Source organism: Acomys russatus, chromosome 2 (genome assembly GCF_903995435.1).
Source record: "Acomys russatus chromosome 2, mAcoRus1.1, whole genome shotgun sequence".
Taxonomy (NCBI): domain Eukaryota; kingdom Metazoa; phylum Chordata; class Mammalia; order Rodentia; family Muridae; genus Acomys; species Acomys russatus.
Window position 1 is genome coordinate 58,326,699 of NC_067138.1, and position 5,887 is coordinate 58,332,585.

The 5,887-nt window shown below is 44.5% G+C and overlaps 1 pseudogene; it reads right to left on the reverse strand.

Moving 5' to 3' along the window:
- Positions 1–4,456: 4,456 nt before the first annotated feature.
- On the reverse strand, positions 4,457–4,841 carry LOC127198295 (DNA-directed RNA polymerases I and III subunit RPAC2-like; annotated as a pseudogene).
- Between the last annotated feature and the right edge of the window lie 1,046 nt (positions 4,842–5,887).

The following is a 5,887-nucleotide window of genomic DNA, read 5'->3' on the forward strand; positions in this document are numbered from 1 at the left end:
AAAAAAAAAAAAAAAAAAAAAGCCTGTGCAATGGAGCTGTGTCCTCTGTAAGCCTAGCAGGTCCCTGCAGATGGTAGCTGGCCCTTGACTGCAAACCCATGCTGGGAGGCATCCCCAGTTCCCAGAACCTCCCACCCTGAGCAAATCTGAGTCCGAGGCAGGCTCTTTCCCACTTTCCTTTCTTTGTAAGTCTGTTGAGTGCACCTGAGATGCCACAGTCTTTTGATGCTGGTGTGGCATGGGATGTGACCTATGGGATTATGAAGGGTCCTATTTAGGAAGAGGATGGGGTCATGGCCACTGACTCTCCACCAGTGTGGTGAAGGAAACAGCAGCAGAGGCTCCCAAATTACTTTTGGATTGTTACCAGCAGTCATTTCTTTAGATGATGGCAGCTCATACACAGGCTAGGTAGGGCGGCCCTCCAATCAGAAAGACGTAAGATTGGTACAGGAAGTGACCTTTTAGGTCACTGTTAGGTGCAGGTTAAACTCTGTTTGAGGTTCTATTTGGTTTTCTTTTCTGTCCTCAAGTTCAAGTCCTTCTTTAACAAATCCAGAATCTTTGGATTTAGAAATTTACAAAGGGACCTCAAGGTATTGGCTTGTCCTGTGTCAACCTCCCACACTGAACATCCATCCTCCAGTCCTGCTCCCGGGAGACCAGACTGGGTACCCCACCAACCTTCAGTTCCTCAGAATCGCTCAGAGGCTGTGATCCGTGGGTTGATGTGACAGGTTCGTTTTCTCTGTTTGTGAGTCCCGGCCATCTTTGTTTTTGTGTACTGTGCGTGGGAGCTTGGTAACCGTAGACAGAGAGGGGATCGCTGCTTAAGTAGGTGGTGGGAAATGAGTCCTAACTCCCCAGATAGAGAGAGGGACCACAAGGCTTCCTGGGAGCTTCTCCCCAGGCTGCATCAGCCTGACATTTGTTTTATAAAGGAAAACAAGACTGACAGCAAGGGTTTGCTAGGAGTCACATGACAAGTATGGCCATATTGTCATGTGGGTAATGATAAGACCAGAGAGGCCACTTCACAGTTGGCCAGTCATTCTTCTTTGCAAAACCAAAATAAAACAACAACAAAACAAAACAACAAAAACTCAAGAAGGCTGATTGGTGATCAGGACAAAATGGCCATGTCTTCTTTTCTGTTTGGATTTGGTTACTTGGATGAGGTTGTAGAATTTTCTGGAAGGTATACCAAAACACAGTCTCCTGAATTTTCTTTCTTTACAATATCGAAGTTTTAGTTCTTTTGTATAGATCCAGCATTTGTGGGGGTGTCATAACTTTTGCAGATCCTATGCTTTTAAACATGTTTCTTAGGAATGGAATAATTTTAAGACATGACGAGAGCAAAAGAGTAAAATAATATGTAAACTGTAAAATTATAGTGTTGTAAAATTGACCTAGTGCTATCAAACAAATAATGAGATGTTTGCTTGTATAGGTGTCCTGACTGGAACTCAGCCCTAGGAATTCTGGAACCATCCATCAAGTCTTCTGTTTTTGATCCCACTCATTCCTTCTTTCTAGGATCTCTCCTTCCCTTCTACCCTCCTTCCCTCCCTCCTTTTTTCTCTCTCTGGTCCTACTCCCTCTTTCTTAGATCGTGGCTGCTGTCTCAGTCACATCTAGTCATCACACTAACTCCCCTTTAAGAAAGTGCGTCTTCCGGCTGGTGAGATGGCTCAGCTGGTAAAGGCAAGGCTGCCAAGCCTGACAACCTGACTTTTATCCTCCTGGGGCCCCACCTCCTGAAAAGAGAGGGATGGATTGGCTCCACACATGCGTGTGGTGTGAGCCATTCCATACAAAATTAAAGTTAATATAAATTTAAATAAAAGGAAAGCACCGAGTATCCCACACCCCACGGCAGCAGTGCCAGCTGCCCTCCTTCAGACTCATCTGCACTTGTTATCTCACCCGAATCACTCTTCAGCCCCCTACACTCTGAGTTCTGTCCCCAGTGCTTTGCTCCACCCCATTCTCAACGCCTCTGCAAACATTCCCATCTCACTTGGACATGCTCACTCCTTACTTTACCAGCCCTTCAGTAGCACCTGGCACGATTGGTAACTTAGTCTGTAGTAGATGCTGTTGCTGTGACAAAACACCACAACCATGAGAACTTGCAGAAGTCAGACTTTATATCAGCTTGTGGTTCCAGAGGGACAAGAGTCCATCATGGCAGAGGAAGTGTGGCAGCAAGGTGTCAAGAGCAGGAAGCTAAGAGCTCATGCCCTGGTCACAAATCAGAGAGAACCAATGGAAAGCGGTAAAGCTTGTTTTTTCTTGAAGCTCAGCCCAAGTGATGCACCTCCTGCAGCAGAGGTGCATCACCTGGACCTCAGCACACCACGTGCCAACTGGGGTCCAAGTGTTCAAATGACGGAGAAGACGGCAGACATTTCTTGTTCATACTGTAGAAGGGCCTTTCTGAGTCTCCCCCACATGGTGCTGATGTCGGTCCTCTGGTCCTCCTTCCTCACACTGCCCTGGCTGTCAAGCAGTGTCCCACGTACTTACTTTTCAAATGCTGTTCTCTCTCTCTTTTTATTTATTTTTTATTTTTTTATTTTTTATTTTTGGTTTTTCGAGACCGGGTTTCTCTGTGTAGCCTTGGCCATCCTGGACTCACTTTGTAGACCAGGCTGGCCTCGAACTCACAGTGATCCACCTGCCTCTGCCTCCTGAGTGCTGGGATTAAAGGCGTGCACCACCACGCCTGGCTCTCTCTCTTTTTAAGAAACATTTATTTATTATGTATACAGTATGATCAGATCACATTATAGATGCTTGTGAGCCACCATATGGGTGCTGGAAACTGAACTCAGGACCTCTGGAAGAGCAGTCAGTGTTCTTAACCACTGAGCCATCTCTCCAGCCCCATATGCTGTTCTTGTCAGTTTCTTTCCTTTTTTTTTTTTCATTATCTTCCTCAATGATTACATCTATTGATTTTCATAAAAATGACTTCACATTTTGTGCTCCCAGATCAGGCATCTGGGACTCTAGAAACAGATACCCAAACTGACCCCCTTGCCTCCAGCTGGATGCCTCATGGTACCTCAAAGCCAACTGTCTGACATTAGCTCATGACCATCCACACACCTGTTCCTGCCTCAGTGAATGTATGAGTATCCATCTACTCTGAAGAGATAAGAAACTAGGCTCCTTGGCCACATATCCCTTCTGTCTCTCTCTATTCTTTGAGTCTCACCTGAAATTCCCACTTTCCATAGCTACTGCATTAAAATGCAAAATGAAAGAAGACACTGCCTTGAAGAGATGTGGTGTTCATTGTTCGCCATGTCTGAACACAGACTCACAGATGACTTAGAATGGGTGTCTAGCAGGGACGAGATGCCATGGTAACTGTGACATAGGCCTTTGTTGTCTTATACTCAAGCTAAAGGGGAGGCCATCCCCTCATCCTCTTAGGCCATTCCTTAATCTTGCCAATGCCAGTGTTTTCCCCAGAGGCTGGTAGTGCCTGAAGGCCTTGAAACCATCACTAATAGAAGTTAGTTTCAGGAGTGCATGAGATCCTCCGAGCAGTGAGGAACCTCAGAAGATGTCTGGGTTTGATGGGAAAGTGAGATCTGGCAGAGTGGGCTGAGAGGCCTCCTTCCTGCTGCTGTTTCCATACCTCCCCATGCTCAGCTGCCCCTCAGCGGTCACCTTGTCCCTTTCAAGATAAAGAGCAATGGCTTGCCTACACCCCATCTGGTGATGAATGACCTCACTCAATGGGAAGGAGGCCTCTGCACTGGCCAATGTTGAAAGAGAACTAGCTATTTGTTAGAGATGCAGGCTAGGTGACAGTAGCCAGAGTAAGTCTTGGGACAAGGTCTTGGTGCAGGCTCTGCTTGTCTATCCATCACAGAGGACCAAAAGTACTGGTCTATAACCATGCATTCAAAGCAAAACTAAACCCAAACAGAATGGAAAAAAACAAAAGCCTTGACATTTGCCAACAGGCATGTCAGCCTATGTAACTGCCAGCTCAATCAGCTAATGGTTAGAGGCTTATTGATAGAGGCCAATTGGGGAATTCTAATATTCAGTCCTGTGGTGGGGAAAGAAAGCTAGTGTAAGCCCAAGGAAGTGGATATGAAGTGGTTATATGGTAGGACATCAGACAACAGTGGAGAGGCCTGAAAATGGAGAGATGTGTCCAGACTATACTGGATCTAAGGCTATGCCATCAGCCAGGAGAAAAAGTTCTTGAAAAACTTTAGGTAAAATTATCATTTTTTCCTTTTTTATTTTTTGTTAAACAAAAGAGAGAATTTATTAGATAAATACACTTGCAGAGATTCCAACAGCTGTAATGAGTCCACAGCTAGAACCACATTTTTCTATAGGACAAAATATGCTGCAATCACAAACTCTAGTTCTGGGCTCTGCACCACCACGAGGGTGGTCCTGCTTGTACCTGGATTAAGGACTAGAGTGTAGGTTTGTTTCTGCTTGCCTTTTGGTCTTTATAGTCCTTTCTGCTGGCCTTAGACTTGACAAGCACATCAGGGCAGATATTCGACAGCTTACTCGGGCCTTTCTGAAATAGCTCAACATCTGGAAGTGCACCTCATGTCTGATTTTGCAAATTAATTTTGCTCTCTGATGGATGGGTCATAGTGTAACCAGAAAATTCCACTTCTGGGTTCTTCATGATTATGTACTGCAGAGAATTTCCCAGGCGATGGTCTTCCTTGCGCAGAACGAATATCACACTGTCTGTGTGCTCTAGCTGCATGGACCATTTCCAGGAAAGTCTTCCTCTTGCCTTCAGCCACTGAAGTTTTTCTTTCCAGCTCCTGATTGTCTCCCATCACGCAGGAGGGTGGGTGGAGGTGGGGTGGTTGGGGAGGAAGGGGGAATGGGTGGACAGCTCCAGGAAATCCTTAGGTGGCACTGGCAAAAAGAAGGCTCTTCCCCGTGTCGCGAAAGGCAGGAAGAAAGACGGTAAAATGATCTTTTGATGAGTCTGAGATAAGCTCTGTCACCTCACAAAGTGCGTACCCATTTAAAGCTATGGTCTGTGGGAGCTAATGACATTTATTGCCTAAGGACATTCATTTAGACTCACCAGTCCACCATCTTGTTCTTAACACTTTACATTTTCAAAAACCACCCTGATTTTATTCCCTTCCCACCCATTAAAAAATAAAATATTTTAAGGAAGACAGTAAAATTTTTACAGTTATGAGAGTCACACAAAAGATATAATTAGAAAGCATTTCAATTTCATTGTTCTCTAGTTTATAATTAGCACATCGAAATTGTACATACAGATTTCATATAATGTTTCAATGTAGGTACCCATCGTATAATGTTCAAGCCCATCTTCTCAGTGTTTCTCACTCCTTTGTGGTTCGAGCACTCACAGTCTTTCCTCCCAGCTTTTGTGAAATACGTGGCATTGTTGCTGGCAGTCCCCCTACTGTGCAGTAGCACACCAGGGCCCAAATGCATCTCTCTTATCCGTATACAATGCTGTGCCCATTGATTGTCCTTCCTCCACCAGAAAGAATCCAGAGACAGAGAGCGGCCACAGAAATAGGACTATCTCAAAACAAGCAGGACAGCAAGAAAGGAGAGCAGAGCAAAATAAAAATGTGCGAGAGGAGAACTCTCTCCACGTAGTGACTTTTGCACTGCTTCCAAAATTTACTTGGATATAAATACCAGAATGGTTACTCTAAATGTTTGGAATGAGTCGTACAGTCTTTGGCTCTGGTTAATTTTGGTGTGTGATGGTTTTAAACCTGAGTTTCTTTGAATGATAAAGTTTAAAATATAAATGAGATGCTATTTGCTTTTGCTTTTATTTTATTTTTTCAGCTAATTTTTTTTTTTTTTGGCTAGTAGGTAGAGT